Here is a 22,064-nt window from a genome sequence, read left to right as displayed (position 1 = left end):
AATAGTTACACATATGCCACAAAGGTCCTGAATTACAGCTAAGGGAGACAAGCAGGAGCCAGGCTGGAAGTTAAAATCCATTAATCAGCCCCTAATTCATTATTGTCAGTTGGGGCAGGGCAGGTGTTGTAACTAATTTTGCAACAATGAAAGCACTTAGCAAGTGCAAAAGATCACTAATCAGGGCGCACTAAGGAAGCAGGTGCCAGCTAAAAAAATATTCTGTGACACATTAATCAGCCCCAAATTAATTCAGGTCACTTGAGGCAGGGAAGGTGTGCTTTGCTTTGCCGAAAATAATGTACACTGGACAACCAGAGGGTGTAGTGATGAAACAGAGGGTGGCATGGGTGGGCCAGAGGGTGGCATGAGTAGTCAGAGAGTGGCAGTGGTGACAGAGAGTGGCAGTGATGAAGAAGAGTGTCCCAAACAGGCTGGACACGTAGAAACAACAAGTTCGCAAAACTTGCGACCCGACAGGTAAGTTCGCAAATTGCGAAATTGTAAAAACCCTCGCGAACTGGCAGAAACACGGGCGAACACAAAAAAAAAAAAAATCCGCAAATTCGCGGGAATTCGCGGATTTTGCGGATTGCGAATCCGCAAATCCGCAAAATTCGCGGATTGCCAATCCGCAAAATCCGCTCATGCCTGCCCGGTACGCGCACCGGGGAGCGTACTATGGGGAAAAAAGAATCACTTTTAAAAATTGTATGTTTATTAATTGTTCTTTTTGTTGTTTTTCTTTTTTTTATTTAAGTACCAACATGTAGGTACCAATGCAGAGTCTATAATTTAATATACACCGTTTCCTTTGTAGATATCTTGCATGTTGTTACAGAAGTTATTGTGGTATATGGAATTCATAGCGTAGTCTGTCAGGAAAGCAGAAACAACATGGAGGCAGGAGATGATAAAGAGATGTTAAATACACATTGGAGATAATATAGTGGGAGAAAGGAAGTAACTATGAGCAAACTTTCTATGTAACACAAAAAAGTTGCACAGTATACTATAAGTCTCACTTTATATTTTAAACATTTTTGATCTACTTGATGAATTACATATAAAAATGAATAATGGCTCGAACAATTTTTGATTATTAAATATAAATTTATTCTTCTGATTTTTTCCCATAATTTAATAAAACTTCTAATAATATATTGTCTGGAATGTCCTCATTTACATTCTGTGTTTCCATCGATTCCACACACTCAAGTAATTCAAGGTCCAGAGACTCATCCATAAAGTCAATGTTATCATTTTCAGCATTTTTTCCATCATGGTTGTTGTCCAAAACAATTTCAAAAGAAATATTATTTTCTCCTTCCATTTTGTTGCTGTAAATTGCATAAAAAATAATTATATCAGTAGAGATAGGGCACTGTTGGGTTTAAGTTCAGACATGTAGTTTGGATTTTTTAACAGTGAAGTTATCTTTGGGCAGTGTATGGTATCAGGCTGGAATTAGGAATATAAAAAAGTGTATGTGATAAAGCCTAAGTAAATTTATAATTATATAAGAGAAGTGTAACTTAGTCTATAACTATTACAGAGACGCCTATCTTAATCTCTAACTATTACAGTGGGATAGTATATAACTAACAGAATATTTTTCTCAAATTAACTTAAAGTGCACAACATACTTCACTTTCCAAAATAACAACTTACCTTTGAGAAAGCAGTTGAAGTTGTCAGTGTAATTTTTTTTCAAATGTACTTCAGGAAGTAGTAGTCAAAATGGCTGTGTTTCCTTCTCTTTTTTTTATTTATTCATGTACATAACCTATCAAATGTCAGGAAATCGTAAAAAATGAAATAAACTTTTTAATTGGTTGTAAATTCTAACACTTCATATGTGTTTTGGACATGTAATTTACCTCAGGATATTTAGACAGGCCTGTAGCCTAAATGTCTCAATGGAATTCCACCAAATTTGGGCAAATGGTAGGGACTGCTATGTAGTAGGGCCTATTCTATATTTGATGAAAGTGTCTCCAGTGGGTTTTCTGTAAATAACTTTCCCACCTTTTTTTATGGAGCGCTTACCGGTGCACGCTCCGGTACGCGCACCGGCAGCGTTACGGGAGTCCTCCATTTTGTGTTTCGGTACAATCGAGACACAAGATGGAGGACAAACAACGTTGGGAATGGGTAGAAGGGGGCACTGTAGTCACTTCCTGACCCTCTAGGTTTTCTGAGGGGGGCTTAGGACGCTCATATAGGCAAACATTTTTTTTAAAAATGAAAAATTTCACGGGGGGAGCGCTCGGTACGCGCACCGGTAAGCGTATCGGGGAGCGTACTTTGGTGAAAAATAGTGAAAAAAGTTAGAAAAAGATAAACATTTTGAATGATCAGAGGTAGGGTAGCTCTGAAAAGAGCTTTTGGGTTCTGTGGCTGTTTTAGGTACCTATAAGTAGGTTCCAATGCACAGTCTTAAATTCAGGAGGAATATTCTATTCCCCTCATCTGAGAAGTGCACACCATCTCCTCTGTAGGTGTCTTGCATGTTGTAACGCAAGTTGTTGTTGTATATTGAACCCATTCCACAGTCTCTCATATAAGCAGAAACAGATTTATTCACATGTTTCCGTGCTTTCTCAAATTGTGGACAAAATTGGTTGGACCAGTTCCATTTCTGTCTTTGGCATATATTGGAATATACCAAGGCAGTTTGTGGAAAAAGTGTTATCAATAGATCAAAGGTGTCCTTTAAAAGCATTTCCAGACCAACCCCAGTCATAGTGCCCAAATCATTTCCTCCACAGTGCACTGTTAAGAGGTCAGGGTTTGGCAGATGCAAAAGGGTTTTCACCCATGGTATCAATTGATGACATCTCAATCCTCTTTGGCCAATCCATTTGATTTCCACATTTGATAAATCAAGGTTGTGAAAATCTCTGCTAGCTGCATACCTTTGAGCCCAGTGGATGTAGTTATGTCCAATAATCCATACAGAATACATGATGTGAGAAGGTTCTGGTGCAGTCAGATGAAGTGTGGGAATGAAATGGCAGTTGGAACAGTAGGAGTTTACAAAAAAATAATTGTGGAGTTTCCCTGCTGTTAAATCACAAGCAATGATTGGTGGATTCAGTTAGTTGAAAACAGAAAACTAGGGTGCATGGTTGTGTTGTGTGTAAGAAGCAATTTGAATGGTTAAGAAAAAGTCACTTAAAGCAATAATGCCCTGGATAAGCTGGTGTATTGAGAGGTCAAACATCCTTGCTGACTTAATTTGCAACATTGTAGAATAAACTTTTGAACCTGAGAGTTCAGTTAGGAGGGAGTTGCTATGGTAACAGATAGAAAGGTCTGAGAGGGGGATGGGTGTTGGTTTGAAAATAGTGAGGGAATACTTTTGATTGGTTGAAATAAGGCATATGTGTGTAAAGTTAGAGATTTTTTATGCCAGTCTTGGTTTCAGTGTATTGAGTGCACACCTTTTGCTCTGCTAAAGAAAAATTGGTGTGTGTGTCTGACACTGTTTTCAATCTCCCAAAGCATTTGTAAAGGTAAGTAATAATTTATTTAATTTAGATAGAGACTTGTTTGCTCTATGGAGAATATTTGGAAGCAGATAGTTAAGTTTCAGTAGTGAAAATGAATGCTTGTACATAGGTCCTGTGTTGTGTTTCTAAAATTTTATTCAAAAAACGATTTTGGGTGCAAATCAATGGTATTTTCATTTGGCCCTTATTTATGATTGCCTTGTGCAGCCGGTGCATCACTTTAAACATGGGAAATAAGTGACGCTCTTGTGGCGCAAGGCCTACATAAATAAGGCCCTGAGTTTGTTTGCTGTTGGTTTGTTTTTTGCTTTTTGATAATGCTTGCTATCAACATTTGCAAGATAGAGGATTTGTATTTTGGGAAACAGTGAGGTTTCAAAAGTGATATTGAGGGGTTGTACATAGGGTCTGCCCAATGTTTCTAAAATGTTATTCAAAAAACGATTTTGGGGGCAATTAAATGGTATTTTTATTTGGCCCTTATTTATGATTGCCTTGTGGCGCCGGTGCATCACTTTTAACATGGGAAGAAAGTGACGCACTGGTGGCGCAAGGCCTTTATAAATAAGGCCCTGAGTTTGTTTGCTGTTGGTTTCTTTTTTGCATTTTGATAATGCTTGCTAAGAACATTTGCAATATATAGGATTTGTATTTTGGGAAACAGTGAGGTTTCAAAAGTGATATTGAGTGCTTGTACATAGGTTCTGCGCAGTGTTTTTTAAATGTTATTCAAAAAACGATTTTGGGGGCAAATCAATTGTATTTTTATTTGGCCCTCATTTTTGATTGCCTTTTGGCGCCGGTACGTCACTTTTAACATGGAAAGAAAGTGACGCACTGGTGGCGCAAGACCTTCATAAATAAGGCCCTGAGTTTGTTTGCTGTTGGTTTCTTTTTTGTTTTTTGATAATGCTTGCTATGAACATTTGCAAGATAGAGGATTTGTATTTTGGGAAACAGTGAGGTTTCAAAAGTGATATTGAGTGGTTGTACATAGGGTCTGCGCAGGTTTTCTAAAATGTTATTCAAAAAACGATTTTGGGTGCAAATCAATGGTATTTTCATTTGGCCCTTATTTATGATTGCCTTGTGCAGCCGGTGCATCACTTTATACATGGGAAATAAGTGACGCACTGGTGGCGCAAGGCTTTCATAAATAAGGCCCTGAGTTTCTTTGCTCTTGGTTTGTGCTCTGCTTTTTGATAATGCTTGATATCAACATTTGCAAGGTAGAGGATTTGTATTTTGGGAAACAGTGATGTTTCAAAAGTGAAATTCAGTGCTTGTACATAGGTTCTGCCCTGTGTTTTTTAAATGTTAATCAAAAAACGATTTTCGGTGCAAATTAATGGTATTTATATTTGGGTCTTATTTAAGATTGTCTTGTGACGCCAGTATGACACTTTTAACATGGGAAGAAAGTGACGCACTGGTGGCGCAAGGCCTTCATAAAGAAGGCCCTGAGTTTCTTTGCTTTTAGTTTGTGTTCTGCTTTTTGATAATGCTTGATATTAACATTTGCAAGGTAGAGGATTTGTGTTTTGGGAAACAGTGATGTTTCAAAAGTGAAATTCTGTGCTTGTACATAGGTTCTGCCCTGTGTTTTTTAAATGTTAATCAAAAAATGATTTTTGGTGCAAATCAATGGAATTTATATTTGGCTCTTATTTATGATTGTCTTGTGGCGCCGGTATGTCACTTTTAACATAGGAAGAAAGTGACGCACTGGTGGCGCAAGGCCTTCATAAATAAGGCTCTAAGTTTCTTTGCCCTTGGTTTGTGTTCTGCTTTTTGATAATGCTTGATATCAAACTTTGCAAGGTAGAGGATTTTTATTTTGGGAAACAGTGATGTTACAAAAGTGAAATTCTGTGCTTGTACGTAGGTTCTGCCCTGTGTTTTTTAAATGTTAATCAAAAAACGATTTTTGGTGCAAATCAATGGAATTTATATTTGGGTCTTATTTATGATTGTCTTGTGGCGCCGGTATGTCACTTTTAACATGGGAAGAACGTGACGCACTGGTGGCGCAAGGCCTTCATAAATAAGGCCCTGAGTTTCTTTGCTCTTGGTTTGTGTTCTGCTTTTTGATAATGCTTGTTATCAACATTTGCAAGATAGAGGATTTGTATTTTGGGAAACAGTGAGGTTTCAAAAGTGAAATTCAGTGCTTGTACATAGGTTCTGCCCTGTGTTTTTTAAATGTTATTCAAAAAACGATTTTTGGTGCAAATCAATGGTATTTATATTTGGGTCTTATTTATGATTGTCTTGTGGCGCCGGTATGTCACTTTTAACATGGGAAGAAAGTGACGCACTGGTGGCGCAAGGCCTTCATAAATAAGGCCCTGAGTTTCTTTGCTCTTGGTTTGTGTTCTGCTTTTTGATAATGTTTGATATCAACCTTTGCAAGATAGAGGATTTGTATTTTGGAAAACAGTGAGGTTTCAAAAGTGAAATTCTGTGCTTGTACATAGGTTCTGCCCTGTGTTTTTTAAATGTTAATCAAAAAACGATTTTTGGTGCAAATCAATGGAATTTATATTTGGGTCTTATTTATGATTGTCTTGTGGCGTAGGTATGTCACTTTTAACATGGGAAGAAAGTGACGCACTGGTGGCGCAAGGCCTTCATAAATAAGGCCCTGAGTTTCTTTGCTCTTGGTTTGTGTTCTGCTTTTTGATAATGCTTGATATCAACATTTGCAAGGTAGAGGATTTGTATTTTGGGAAACAGTGATGTTTCAAAAGTGAAATTCAGTGCTTGTACATAGGTTCTGCCCTGTGTTTTTTAAATGTTATTCAAAAAACGATTTTTGGTGCAAATCAATGGTATTTATATTTGGGTCTTATTTATGATTGTCTTGTGGCGCCGGTATGTCTCTTTTAACATGGAATGCACTGGTGGCGCAAGGCCTTCATAAATAAGGCCCTGAGTTGCTGTTGTATAAACTTAAATATGTTGCAATTTATTGTTTATATCATTTGCTTTTTGTCATTACTTTGTTGTTTGCTAATAGTGGTTTTTAATGTGTTTTTTTTCAGAACAACAGATTCAAATCAACTTTTTACAAGCAAGCAAAAATGCCTTCAAGGCAAAGAAGTATCAAAAATACCATACGTAAAAGGAGAACATCAGCAACAGAATTTATGGAATCCTCTACAACAACTACTTCAAAAAACACCAGAAATACTCCTGGTAAGACAATTAAGTCTTTTCTTCGCAACATATGTTGTACAAAAAGAAATGATATTGGTAGTGTGAATATTCAGAAAGAGACAGCAAATCTAAAAAGGAAGGAGAGGCCCACAAAAAATGTCTCGATTGGAGTAGGAGAGAAGAGAATGGATAGCAATAGAAGGGTAAATCAGTTTAGGGACATTCGTAGGCGAATGTTTCGTAATAGGGTAGTTTTAAATTTGCTAAAAAATGATAAGAAAGGTAAACAGAGAACTGCTTTTTATAAGAAAAAGAAAAGTGTAGAGAAGATTGTTGATCAGGCTTTTGAAGTTAAGAAAAAATTATTTATTTTAGTAATCAATAGAATTAGGATACTTAATAAGGCAATTGATGTTTTCAAATCGAACAGTAGATGGAAAATAATTATTAATCAGACTAATTTTTGTGAAGTATTTTCTGGCGAATGGATGCCTAGTTCAAGTTCTGAGCCATTTTTCAATGAGGAGAGTTACTTTCAGGAAAATGATTTGGTGCATGCAGTTGACACCAGTGGTCGAGCATATGAGGTGAAAGATGGTTGTGTGATGGAAAAAGAGAAACTTGTGTCTAGAGATGCAGAAGAGGTGTTAGCTGATGAAGTTTTAGGGAGATGTACTAAGGGTCCAGTGTACACATGGAAATGCAGTAGTATTTGTAGTGTGCGACAGGATTCAATCGATTTACTTCGAAATTTCTTACGTACATATAGTAAGAAAAGTCTCAAACAAAAAATGAAGATCTTGCAAGAGTTAGATCCTTGCAGAGTGAGAAAAAGCACAGGTTTGCATGGGCATTCACTGGCTTGTCTTTCTAGAAAAGTATGCCAGAGTGTTTCTCATCATTTTATGATGTTAGCAGTGCATCATAATAAGGTGAGGAAATTAGTGAGAAAGTTGTATTATGCAAAAAGTCCAGCACTTGAGCTTAAACAGTTAAACAGTGCTCTTTTGCATGGATCTGAAGTGGATGTGCAGACTATTTGTGAAGAAATTGAGTTTTGTTATTTTGGGAACAGAGAGGACAGTGTAGAAATGGATATAGTAATGGATGGTAATGTGGAAGACAATGGACAGATTTCAAGTACAGAAATGTTTGACGAGGAAATTACCAAGTTAAAGGTGAAATCAAGTGAAAGGCCTAATTTAACTTGTGTGTGTTGTCGACGGACTCATTATAAGATTCAGACTAGGTTAGTTGATTTATATGCAAAATGTGAATTGGAAAATAAAAGTGAATGGAAGGATTTTGTAAGTTATTTGTTGGTGGAGAATTCTTTTGATTTGAGTTTTGATCAGCGTATTTGTAATTATTGTTTGAAAAAATTAAATGAAAATAGAATGCCTGCTAGAGCAGTTCATAATAATCTTCAGTTGATAGATATTCCTTCTGAATTGATGGATTTAAATACTTATGAATCAATTTTGATTCAATGTGTCCATCCTTTTCAAGCTATTGTTCGCATGGAGCCTAAGATAGGGAAATTACCTCCTACAGATTTACAAAGAGGATTAAAGGGAAGAGTTGTTTATTTGCCTCTAGATGTCAAGAAAAATATTGATACAATTGGTGTAGAAAGAGTAGAAGAGGATCCTCTAGTTATTCTAGTTAATGGGGTTCCGACAAAGAGTAAGAAAATCTGGCAAGATTTAGTGGATGTTAGGAAAGTCAAAAAGGCAACGTTGTATTTGGTCAAAAACAATGAGTACTATAAAGATGTAAGTGTTGGAGCAGAGGAATCAGCTACAGAAGAAGACAGTGATTGTTCAGTTGGCCAAATTGAAAAAGTTGATGTGTCTAGAAGTGAAGAAATATATGAACATTATACTGTTCATCCTTTGCATTCCAAAGAAGTAATGGGGAATGCAATTGACTTGTTTCAAATGAAAGCAGCAAAAGGAAGTCCCATTAGTGTATGGGAAGAAAGTTTGGAAGCTCGTTGTTTTCCACAGTTATTTCCAACAGGTCGTGGTGGACGATATGACGATCGACCAGTTCAAATTCCTGCAGATGAATACCGGACTTTAAGATTATATGCTGAAGATTCAAGGTTTCGGCAATGCATTCCGTATTTGTTTCATCTACTGTATGAAAGTGATTTGTCTGGTCTTTCTTATGCAGTTAATCATATATTGAAAAGTGGAGCTCATCTGCAAAATGTTTCTGCAAGGGACTTTATGGAGAAAGTCAATCTGCAAGATGGTATTTTGGTATCTCAGCTAATCAATCTCATGGCATGTCAGCGTGGAACCAATGAGTATTGGTTCCGTCGTCATGGAGAATTGAAATGTATGCTAAGAAACTTAGGAACTCCTACATGGTTCCTCACTCTTAGCTCTGCTGAGTATGCATGGGACGACTTACTTCAATTTCTACGAGAGGCAAATGGAAACATACAAAATATAGAATTGAAAACACCTGGAGAACTGTGTTCTTTGGATCCAGTGAATGTTTGCAGATATTTTAATCATAGATTTGAAGCTATGATGTCTTTTATTACCAACAAAAAAATCCTCCCCTTGGAGAGGTTTTGGATTTCTTTTGGAGGAAGGAATATCAAGCGAGAGGTGCTCCTCATATACATATGTTGTTATGGATTAAAGATGCACCCAAATTTGGATCAGATTCGGATGAAATAGTAATGAGTTTCATTGAAGAGTATTCAACATGTGCTGTTCCAAAAACTACTGAAGAAAACAGTTTAAGGCAACAAGTTTTACGTTTTCAATCTCATCGTTGTGGAAAGTACTGTCGTTGAAAATTTAAAAACAAGGAAAAGTACTACACGAAATGTCGTTTTGCGTTTCCACGACCAGTGATTTCTAAGGGAAGAGTAAATAATTTGATGTCATCTCTACGACATACTGTGACGAGGAAATCTCCCAAAAATACATACAATTTAAAAAGAAACGAAGTCTAAGTACATCAACGATTACAACCCAGTGATTTTGTCCATGTGGAATGCTAACATGGATATTCAGTTCGTTGCTGACAACTCTATTGCTGTGGCTCGATATGTGACATCTTACATCACAAAAAAAGAAAAGACAGAACTGAAGGAAATGTGGGAGGACATTTCACATGAAAAGAGTCTAAGCAAGAAATTATACAGTTTCAGTCTGAAGATGTTGTCGCATCGAGAAATTGGAGCATATGAATGTTCTGATCGGTTATCATCAGCAAGTCTCTATGCCAAATAAAGAACAATCATTTGGGTGAGTCTAGGTCTTGCTGCAACACGAAACCGAGTTTTGAAATCTGTACAAGAAATTGAATATTTGGCGGAGAAAGAACCAAACAGTACAGATATTTTGAAGACAAATATGTTGGATACATACTATCCAAATAGAAGTACTCACCTTGAGAAAACTTGTTTGTATGAAGTTCTGCAAAACTACAGTTATAAGAGGAACATCACAGAAGATATCAATAATGGAAAATATGCAGTCATTGGCTATGAAGGATGTCTAGTGAAGCAGAAAAAAGGCCATTTGATTAATCATTGAAAATTGAGTTGCGAAGCTCCAGACAAAAGAGAATTTTACTATTTAGCTCTATTGCAACTCTTTAAGCCATGGCGTACAGAAGAGGAATTACTTGGGGATTTTCTCTGTTATGAAGGCTCTTTTAATGCAACTAAGGATACCATAGAATGTCCTATTTTTCTAAATTATCTGCAAATGTTGAACGAAGAAATAGAGCAAGAAACCACAATTGCTGAAGAGATTGCTAGAGACAGTTCTCAAGACAGTCAGAGTTCTACTTCATTGAGTCAGGATCCACTAGGAGGACCTATTATCCAAAATGAAGGTGCCACTGCCATGGATGAGGTGGAAAGAGCTATGGAACAAGCTCAAGAGGATGGAGTTAACTTAGAAGATTTGGTAAAGCAACTAAACGTTGAGCTATAAAGATATATGATGAAGTCACAGAACAGATTGAACATGGATTCAGACATGAGAAAAAAGAGTGCTCATGTACATCATTTAAGCCTGTCCGACTGTACGTAAGTGGAGAAGCGGGGACAGGAAAAAGTTTTCTAATTAAAGCCATTGCAAGTTATCTGCAGAAAAGGACTGTTTCACCTCTGTCTTGTGTTGTAACTGCTCCAACTGGTCTGGCAGCACATAACATTAAAGGGATTACTCTACATCGTTTACTGATGCTGCCAGTTGAGCATGATAATACATTGCATTACAACAAGTTATCTGGAGATGCGTGTTCTGAAGTTTCAAGAGTCTTGAAGAAAATGAAACTTCTTATCATTGATGAAGTAAGCATGGTCTCAAATCTAATGCTTGCTTTTGTGCATTTGAGAATGCAAGAAATTCTTAGAACAGAGTATGATGTGTTATTTGGAGGAAAACACATTATTGTTTTTGGAGATCTATTGCAGTTGACTCCAGTAAAAGGACAACCAGTGTTTAAAATGCTCACGCATGAAGATACCAGGAAGTCCCTTGGAAGCATTGAAAACGTTAATATATGGTTACATTTTAAATATGCTGAACTGCTTCAAAATATGCGACAGGCAAAGGATGAAGATTATAAAAATATTCTACAAGATGTAAGAATTGGAAAACTAAGCGAGCTTGGGAAAGAAGCTTTACATGCTCGATTAATTTCAAATTTGTATCCAAATGAAAACATTCTTCCAGAGAATATTTTTTAAAAAATTACTGAGAAGAAATCTGGGATATGTTTGATGCCAACTCTGCAAGAATGTTCCATCTTCAACAACAAAATGTTAGAGTTAGAAAATGAAGAGATTGTGAAACTGGAAGCAACAGATAAAATAGAGCATATGGGTACAACAATTGTTTTGTCCGAAAATTTATAAACCAAATTGGATTCATTAGAGAAAAGTATATCTAAAACAGCTGGTTTTGAAAAGACTCTGAATGTGTGTTTAAATTGTCGTATCATTTTGAGAAGGAATTTAAATGTTGAAAGAGGTCTGGTAAATGGAGCAATGGGTTATGTTGTTGATTTTGTGAATTATAGAAATAGAGATGGAATTGAATTTTTAAAAATAAAATTTGATGGTATTGAGCAAGTACAACAAATCAGTCGTTGTTCTGCTAGATTTTTACTTGTAAAAGACTTATATGTAAGCATGGGCGGAAAATCCGTTTCGCTCGCGGATTTTGCGGATTTTCGGTAAATTCGCAATCCACGAGATTCGCGAATCTCCCGCAAAATCCGCAAATCCGCGAGCAGCGGATTTTGCTCGCACTGTTCGCGTGAGTTCGCGGCTTCCCAGTACAACTTCGCGCCCCGCGAATAAGCGCTAAATTGCAGAAATACAATTTTAGCAAAACTGAAACTACTTACCAGGTTCAAAAGTTCAGGCTCATCATTAGTAGCCATTTCCTGTAGTGCTTCCTGAGGGGCCCCTCCAGAGTTCAGTTGCCAGTTGCAACTATTATTTGACCCTGCTCTGAACCTCAGAATAGTTACACATATGCCACAAAGGTCCTGAATTACAGCTAAGGGAGACAAGCAGGAGCCAGGCTGGAAGTTCAAATCCATTAATCAGCCCCTAATTCATTATTGTCAGTTGGGGCAGGGCAGGTGTTGTAACTAATTTTGCAACAATGAAAGCACTTAGCAAGTGCAAAAGATCACTAATCAGGAAGCACTGAGGAAGCAGGTGCCAGCTAAAAAAATATTCTGTGACACATTAATCAGCCCCAAATTAATTTAGGTCACTTAAGGCAGGGAAGGTGTGCTTGCGTTGCCACAATAATGTACACTGACTGGACAACCAGAGGGTGCTGTGATGAAACAGAGGGTGGCATGGGTGGGCCAGAGGGTGGCATGAGTAGTCAGAGAGTGGCAGTGGTGACAGAGAGTGGCAGTGATGAAGAAGAGTGTCCCAAACAGGCTGGACACGTAGAAACAACAAGTTCGCGAAACTTGCGACCCGACAGGTAAGTTCGCGTTTTGCGACATTGTACAAAACCCTCGCGAACTGGCAGAAACCCGCGCGAACACAAAAAAAAAAATCCGCAAATTCGCGAGAATTCGCGGATTTTGCGGATTGCGAGTTCGCAAATCCGCAAAATTCGCGAACGCGAGATTCGCAAAATTCGCCCATGCTTACTTATATGTTCGCCGAAAACAGTTTCCTGTTTGTTTGGCATATGCAGTAACAATTCATAAATCTTAAGGTTTAAGTGTAGATAATGCTTTAGTGAACATTGGAAGATCTGTGTTTAAAGAGGGTATGGCATATGTGGCATTATCCCGAGTCAGAACTTTATCAGGATTGTACTTGATTGCGTGTGATGAGACAAAGATTTGTGCAGATCTAGATTGTGTTAAAGAATACAATAGGTTAAGAAGAGAGTATGCTCCACATTTGCCTCAATATCCTCTGTTTGAAAAACGTGTGGTAGGCCGAAAAAGAAGAAATGAGGATAATTGCAGTGAGGTAGTAGCAAAAAGACAAAAAGTAGATGAAACTGTAATTCAAAACAGAAAGAAAAAGGATTGTGATGAAAATGTTGTTGGATTTCAGTTTGAAAACAGTTCTGGTGTCAACTGCTATGCTAATGTAGTGGTTAATGTTGTTTTTTTTCTTCAAACTTTACAAGAACAGATTGTTGAAAATCGGGATCAAAGATTGTGTGGTTTATTGAATTCTGTGTTTGAGAAATGTAGCAGTGATAGAGCAAAAATAGAAAGTGTAACAGAAATTCGAAATATTTTAGATATGTGTTCTGGTCAAGATAAATTTTCACAGAACATTCAGCAGGATTGTCAGGAATTTTTAATGTATATGTTTGGTGTTTTGGAAGATGAAGGTGTAGATGTAGATAATCTTTTCAGCCTTTCTTATCAATGGCAGCATGACTGCCACAATTGTAGTTCATCAAGTAATACTAGAATAGATACTGAAAGATTTATATATTTGACTTTACCTGACTGTAAATCAGTGTCATTTAAAAATCTAGTTAAAGCAGCAGATCATAATATGGTGTGTACCCAATGTAACTGTCCAATGCTATCCACATTATTTATATAAAGTTATGGTCAGTATATCATTTTAGTTATCCAACGATGTAGACCTGATGGAACTAAATTGTCAACTTGTATCAAAAATTTTGTGGCTTCTCAGTTATCAATTTCAGGAAGAACCTTTACAACTGAAGCTATTATTTATCATGACGGTCCTTCGACAACTTCAGGACATTATACATGCTACTTAAAATGTGAAAAAGGTTGGAGTTACTGCAATGATTCTCATTTGACTTATAAACAACGTTTGCCTTATGAACATCCATTTATTTGCATATACACACACTGTGTATGGTTTGGTGCACTGTTAAGAGGTCAGGGTTTGGCAGATGCAAAAGGGTTTTCACCCATGGTATCAATTGATGACATCTCAATCCTCTTTGGCCAATCCATTTGATTTCCACATTTGATAAATCAAGGTTGTGAAAATCTCTGCTAGCTGCATACCTTTGAGCCCAGTGGATGTAGTTATGTCCAATAATCCATACAGAATACATGATGTGAGAAGGTTCTGGTGCAGTCAGATGAAGTGTGGGAATGAAATGGCAGTTGGAACAGTAGGAGTTTACAAAAAAATAATTGTGGAGTTTCCCTGCTGTTGAATCACAAGCAATGATTGGTGGATTCAGTTAGTTGAAAACAGAAAACTAGGGTGCATGGTTGTGTTGTGTGTAAGAAGCAATTTGAATGGTTAAGAAAAAGTCACTTAAAGCAATAATGCCCTGGATAAGCTGGTGTATTGAGAGGTCAAACATCCTTGCTGACTTAATTTGCAACATTGTAGAATAAACTTTTGAACCTGAGAGTTCAGTTAGGAGGGAGTTGCTATGGTAACAGATAGAAAGGTCTGAGAGGGGGATGGGTGTTGGTTTGAAAATAGTGAGGGAATACTTTTGATTGGTTGAAATAAGGCATATGTGTGTAAAGTTAGAGATTTTTTATGCCAGTCTTGGTTTCAGTGTATTGAGTGCACACCTTTTGCTCTGCTAAAGAAAAATTGGTGTGTGTGTCTGACACTGTTTTCAATCTCCCAAAGCATTTGTAAAGGTAAGTAATAATTTATTTAATTTAGATAGAGACTTGTTTGCTCTATGGAGAATATTTGGAAGCAGATAGTTAAGTTTCAGTAGTGAAAATGAATGCTTGTACATAGGTCCTGTGTTGTGTTTCTAAAATTTTATTCAAAAAACGATTTTGGGTGCAAATCAATGGTATTTTCATTTGGCCCTTATTTATGATTGCCTTGTGCAGCCGGTGCATCACTTTAAACATGGGAAATAAGTGACGCTCTTGTGGCGCAAGGCCTACATAAATAAGGCCCTGAGTTTGTTTGCTGTTGGTTTGTTTTTTGCTTTTTGATAATGCTTGCTATCAACATTTGCAAGATAGAGGATTTGTATTTTGGGAAACAGTGAGGTTTCAAAAGTGATATTGAGGGGTTGTACATAGGGTCTGCCCAATGTTTCTAAAATGTTATTCAAAAAACGATTTTGGGGGCAATTAAATGGTATTTTTATTTGGCCCTTATTTATGATTGCCTTGTGGCGCCGGTGCATCACTTTTAACATGGGAAGAAAGTGACGCACTGGTGGCGCAAGGCCTTTATAAATAAGGCCCTGAGTTTGTTTGCTGTTGGTTTCTTTTTTGCATTTTGATAATGCTTGCTAAGAACATTTGCAATATATAGGATTTGTATTTTGGGAAACAGTGAGGTTTCAAAAGTGATATTGAGTGCTTGTACATAGGTTCTGCGCAGTGTTTTTTAAATGTTATTCAAAAAACGATTTTGGGGGCAAATCAATTGTATTTTTATTTGGCCCTCATTTTTGATTGCCTTTTGGCGCCGGTACGTCACTTTTAACATGGAAAGAAAGTGACGCACTGGTGGCGCAAGACCTTCATAAATAAGGCCCTGAGTTTGTTTGCTGTTGGTTTCTTTTTTGTTTTTTGATAATGCTTGCTATGAACATTTGCAAGATAGAGGATTTGTATTTTGGGAAACAGTGAGGTTTCAAAAGTGATATTGAGTGGTTGTACATAGGGTCTGCGCAGGTTTTCTAAAATGTTATTCAAAAAACGATTTTGGGTGCAAATCAATGGTATTTTCATTTGGCCCTTATTTATGATTGCCTTGTGCAGCCGGTGCATCACTTTATACATGGGAAATAAGTGACGCACTGGTGGCGCAAGGCTTTCATAAATAAGGCCCTGAGTTTCTTTGCTCTTGGTTTGTGTTCTGCTTTGTGATAATGCTTGATATCAACATTTGCAAGGTAGAGGATTTGTATTTTGGGAAACAGTGATGTTTCAAAAGTGAAATTCAGTGCTTCTACATAGGTTCTGCCCTGTGTTTTTTAAATGTTAATCAAAAAACGATTTTCGGTGCAAATTAATGGTATTTATATTTGGGTCTTATTTAAGATTGTCTTGTGACGCCAGTATGACACTTTTAACATGGGAAGAAAGTGACGCACTGGTGGCGCAAGGCCTTCATAAAGAAGGCCCTGAGTTTCTTTGCTTTTAGTTTGTGTTCTGCTTTTTGATAATGCTTGATATTAACATTTGCAAGGTAGAGGATTTGTGTTTTGGGAAACAGTGATGTTTCAAAAGTGAAATTCTGTGCTTGTACATAGGTTCTGCCCTGTGTTTTTTAAATGTTAATCAAAAAATGATTTTTGGTGCAAATCAATGGAATTTATATTTGGCTCTTATTTATGATTGTCTTGTGGCGCCGGTATGTCACTTTTAACATAGGAAGAAAGTGACGCACTGGTGGCGCAAGGCCTTCATAAATAAGGCTCTAAGTTTCTTTGCCCTTGGTTTGTGTTCTGCTTTTTGATAATGCTTGATATCAAACTTTGCAAGGTAGAGGATTTTTATTTTGGGAAACAGTGATGTTACAAAAGTGAAATTCTGTGCTTGTACGTAGGTTCTGCCCTGTGTTTTTTAAATGTTAATCAAAAAACGATTTTTGGTGCAAATCAATGGAATTTATATTTGGGTCTTATTTATGATTGTCTTGTGGCGCCGGTATGTCACTTTTAACATGGGAAGAAAGTGACGCACTGGTGGCGCAAGGCCTTCATAAATAAGGCCCTGAGTTTCTTTGCTCTTGGTTTGTGTTCTGCTTTTTGATAATGCTTGTTATCAACATTTGCAAGATAGAGGATTTGTATTTTGGGAAACAGTGAGGTTTCAAAAGTGAAATTCAGTGCTTGTACATAGGTTCTGCCCTGTGTTTTTTAAATGTTATTCAAAAAACGATTTTTGGTGCAAATCAATGGTATTTATATTTGGGTCTTATTTATGATTGTCTTGTGGCGCCGGTATGTCACTTTTAACATGGGAATAAAGTGACGCACTGGTGGCGCAAGGCCTTCATAAATAAGGCCCTGAGTTTCTTTGCTCTTGGTTTGTGTTCTGCTTTTTGATAATGTTTGATATCAACCTTTGCAAGATAGAGGATTTGTATTTTGGAAAACAGTGAGGTTTCAAAAGTGAAATTCTGTGCTTGTACATAGGTTCTGCCCTGTGTTTTTTAAATGTTAATCAAAAAACGATTTTTGGTGCAAATCAATGGAATTTATATTTGGGTCTTATTTATGATTGTCTTGTGGCGTAGGTATGTCACTTTTAACATGGGAAGAAAGTGACGCACTGGTGGCGCAAGGCCTTCATAAATAAGGCCCTGAGTTTCTTTGCTCTTGGTTTGTGTTCTGCTTTTTGATAATGCTTGATATCAACATTTGCAAGGTAGAGGATTTGTATTTTGGGAAACAGTGATGTTTCAAAAGTGAAATTCAGTGCTTGTACATAGGTTCTGCCCTGTGTTTTTTAAATGTTATTCAAAAAACGATTTTTGGTGCAAATCAATGGTATTTATATTTGGGTCTTATTTATGATTGTCTTGTGGCGCCGGTATGTCTCTTTTAACATGGAATGCACTGGTGGCGCAAGGCCTTCATAAATAAGGCCCTGAGTTGCTGTTGTATAAACTTAAATATGTTGCAATTTATTGTTTATATCATTTGCTTTTTGTCATTACTTTGTTGTTTGCTAATAGTGGTTTTTAATGTGTTTTTTTTCAGAACAACAGATTCAAATCAACTTTTTACAAGCAAGCAAAAATGCCTTCAAGGCAAAGAAGTATCAAAAATACCATACGTAAAAGGAGAACATCAGCAACAGAATTTATGGAATCCTCTACAACAACTACTTCAAAAAACACCAGAAATACTCCTGGTAAGACAATTAAGTCTTTTCTTCGCAACATATGTTGTACAAAAAGAAATGATATTGGTAGTGTGAATATTCAGAAAGAGACAGCAAATCTAAAAAGGAAGGAGAGGCCCACAAAAAATGTCTCGATTGGAGTAGGAGAGAAGAGAATGGATAGCAATAGAAGGGTAAATCAGTTTAGGGACATTCGTAGGCGAATGTTTCGTAATAGGGTAGTTTTAAATTTGCTAAAAAATGATAAGAAAGGTAAACAGAGAACTGCTTTTTATAAGAAAAAGAAAAGTGTAGAGAAGATTGTTGATCAGGCTTTTGAAGTTAAGAAAAAATTATTTATTTTAGTAATCAATAGAATTAGGATACTTAATAAGGCAATTGATGTTTTCAAATCGAACAGTAGATGGAAAATAATTATTAATCAGACTAATTTTTGTGAAGTATTTTCTGGCGAATGGATGCCTAGTTCAAGTTCTGAGCCATTTTTCAATGAGGAGAGTTACTTTCAGGAAAATGATTTGGTGCATGCAGTTGACACCAGTGGTCGAGCATATGAGGTGAAAGATGGTTGTGTGATGGAAAAAGAGAAACTTGTGTCTAGAGATGCAGAAGAGGTGTTAGCTGATGAAGTTTTAGGGAGATGTACTAAGGGTCCAGTGTACACATGGAAATGCAGTAGTATTTGTAGTGTGCGACAGGATTCAATCGATTTACTTCGAAATTTCTTACGTACATATAGTAAGAAAAGTCTCAAACAAAAAATGAAGATCTTGCAAGAGTTAGATCCTTGCAGAGTGAGAAAAAGCACAGGTTTGCATGGGCATTCACTGGCTTGTCTTTCTAGAAAAGTATGCCAGAGTGTTTCTCATCATTTTATGATGTTAGCAGTGCATCATAATAAGGTGAGGAAATTAGTGAGAAAGTTGTATTATGCAAAAAGTCCAGCACTTGAGCTTAAACAGTTAAACAGTGCTCTTTTGCATGGATCTGAAGTGGATGTGCAGACTATTTGTGAAGAAATTGAGTTTTGTTATTTTGGGAACAGAGAGGACAGTGTAGAAATGGATATAGTAATGGATGGTAATGTGGAAGACAATGGACAGATTTCAAGTACAGAAATGTTTGACGAGGAAATTACCAAGTTAAAGGTGAAATCAAGTGAAAGGCCTAATTTAACTTGTGTGTGTTGTCGACGGACTCATTATAAGATTCAGACTAGGTTAGTTGATTTATATGCAAAATGTGAATTGGAAAATAAAAGTGAATGGAAGGATTTTGTAAGTTATTTGTTGGTGGAGAATTCTTTTGATTTGAGTTTTGATCAGCGTATTTGTAATTATTGTTTGAAAAAATTAAATGAAAATAGAATGCCTGCTAGAGCAGTTCATAATAATCTTCAGTTGATAGATATTCCTTCTGAATTGATGGATTTAAATACTTATGAATCAATTTTGATTCAATGTGTCCATCCTTTTCAAGCTATTGTTCGCATGGAGCCTAAGATAGGGAAATTACCTCCTACAGATTTACAAAGAGGATTAAAGGGAAGAGTTGTTTATTTGCCTCTAGATGTCAAGAAAAATATTGATACAATTGGTGTAGAAAGAGTAGAAGAGGATCCTCTAGTTATTCTAGTTAATGGGGTTCCGACAAAGAGTAAGAAAATCTGGCAAGATTTAGTGGATGTTAGGAAAGTCAAAAAGGCAACGTTGTATTTGGTCAAAAACAATGAGTACTATAAAGATGTAAGTGTTGGAGCAGAGGAATCAGCTACAGAAGAAGACAGTGATTGTTCAGTTGGCCAAATTGAAAAAGTTGATGTGTCTAGAAGTGAAGAAATATATGAACATTATACTGTTCATCCTTTGCATTCCAAAGAAGTAATGGGGAATGCAATTGACTTGTTTCAAATGAAAGCAGCAAAAGGAAGTCCCATTAGTGTATGGGAAGAAAGTTTGGAAGCTCGTTGTTTTCCACAGTTATTTCCAACAGGTCGTGGTGGACGATATGACGATCGACCAGTTCAAATTCCTGCAGATGAATACCGGACTTTAAGATTATATGCTGAAGATTCAAGGTTTCGGCAATGCATTCCGTATTTGTTTCATCTACTGTATGAAAGTGATTTGTCTGGTCTTTCTTATGCAGTTAATCATATATTGAAAAGTGGAGCTCATCTGCAAAATGTTTCTGCAAGGGACTTTATGGAGAAAGTCAATCTGCAAGATGGTATTTTGGTATCTCAGCTAATCAATCTCATGGCATGTCAGCGTGGAACCAATGAGTATTGGTTCCGTCGTCATGGAGAATTGAAATGTATGCTAAGAAACTTAGGAACTCCTACATGGTTCCTCACTCTTAGCTCTGCTGAGTATGCATGGGACGACTTACTTCAATTTCTACGAGAGGCAAATGGAAACATACAAAATATAGAATTGAAAACACCTGGAGAACTGTGTTCTTTGGATCCAGTGAATGTTTGCAGATATTTTAATCATAGATTTGAAGCTATGATGTCTTTTATTACCAACAAAAAAATCCTCCCCTTGGAGAGGTTTTGGATTTCTTTTGGAGGAAGGAATATCAAGCGAGAGGTGCTCCTCATATACATATGTTGTTATGGATTAAAGATGCACCCAAATTTGGATCAGATTCGGATGAAATAGTAATGAGTTTCATTGAAGAGTATTCAACATGTGCTGTTCCAAAAACTACTGAAGAAAACAGTTTAAGGCAACAAGTTTTACGTTTTCAATCTCATCGTTGTGGAAAGTACTGTCGTTGAAAATTTAAAAACAAGGAAAAGTACTACACGAAATGTCGTTTTGCGTTTCCACGACCAGTGATTTCTAAGGGAAGAGTAAATAATTTGATGTCATCTCTACGACATACTGTGACGAGGAAATCTCCCAAAAATACATACAATTTAAAAAGAAACGAAGTCTAAGTACATCAACGATTACAACCCAGTGATTTTGTCCATGTGGAATGCTAACATGGATATTCAGTTCGTTGCTGACAACTCTATTGCTGTGGCTCGATATGTGACATCTTACATCACAAAAAAAGAAAAGACAGAACTGAAGGAAATGTGGGAGGACATTTCACATGAAAAGAGTCTAAGCAAGAAATTATACAGTTTCAGTCTGAAGATGTTGTCGCATCGAGAAATTGGAGCATATGAATGTTCTGATCGGTTATCATCAGCAAGTCTCTATGCCAAATAAAGAACAATCATTTGGGTGAGTCTAGGTCTTGCTGCAACACGAAACCGAGTTTTGAAATCTGTACAAGAAATTGAATATTTGGCGGAGAAAGAACCAAACAGTACAGATATTTTGAAGACAAATATGTTGGATACATACTATCCAAATAGAAGTACTCACCTTGAGAAAACTTGTTTGTATGAAGTTCTGCAAAACTACAGTTATAAGAGGAACATCACAGAAGATATCAATAATGGAAAATATGCAGTCATTGGCTATGAAGGATGTCTAGTGAAGCAGAAAAAAGGCCATTTGATTAATCATTGAAAATTGAGTTGCGAAGCTCCAGACAAAAGAGAATTTTACTATTTAGCTCTATTGCAACTCTTTAAGCCATGGCGTACAGAAGAGGAATTACTTGGGGATTTTCTCTGTTATGAAGGCTCTTTTAATGCAACTAAGGATACCATAGAATGTCCTATTTTTCTAAATTATCTGCAAATGTTGAACGAAGAAATAGAGCAAGAAACCACAATTGCTGAAGAGATTGCTAGAGACAGTTCTCAAGACAGTCAGAGTTCTACTTCATTGAGTCAGGATCCACTAGGAGGACCTATTATCCAAAATGAAGGTGCCACTGCCATGGATGAGGTGGAAAGAGCTATGGAACAAGCTCAAGAGGATGGAGTTAACTTAGAAGATTTGGTAAAGCAACTAAACGTTGAGCTATAAAGATATATGATGAAGTCACAGAACAGATTGAACATGGATTCAGACATGAGAAAAAAGAGTGCTCATGTACATCATTTGAGCCTGTCCGACTGTACGTAAGTGGAGAAGCGGGGACAGGAAAAAGTTTTCTAATTAAAGC

This window comes from Lissotriton vulgaris, chromosome 10 (genome assembly GCF_964263255.1).
Source record: "Lissotriton vulgaris chromosome 10, aLisVul1.2, whole genome shotgun sequence".
In the NCBI taxonomy this organism is placed as follows: domain Eukaryota; kingdom Metazoa; phylum Chordata; class Amphibia; order Caudata; family Salamandridae; genus Lissotriton; species Lissotriton vulgaris.
The sequence above is the reverse complement of the archived record's forward strand: the minus strand, read 5'-3'. Positions refer to the sequence as shown.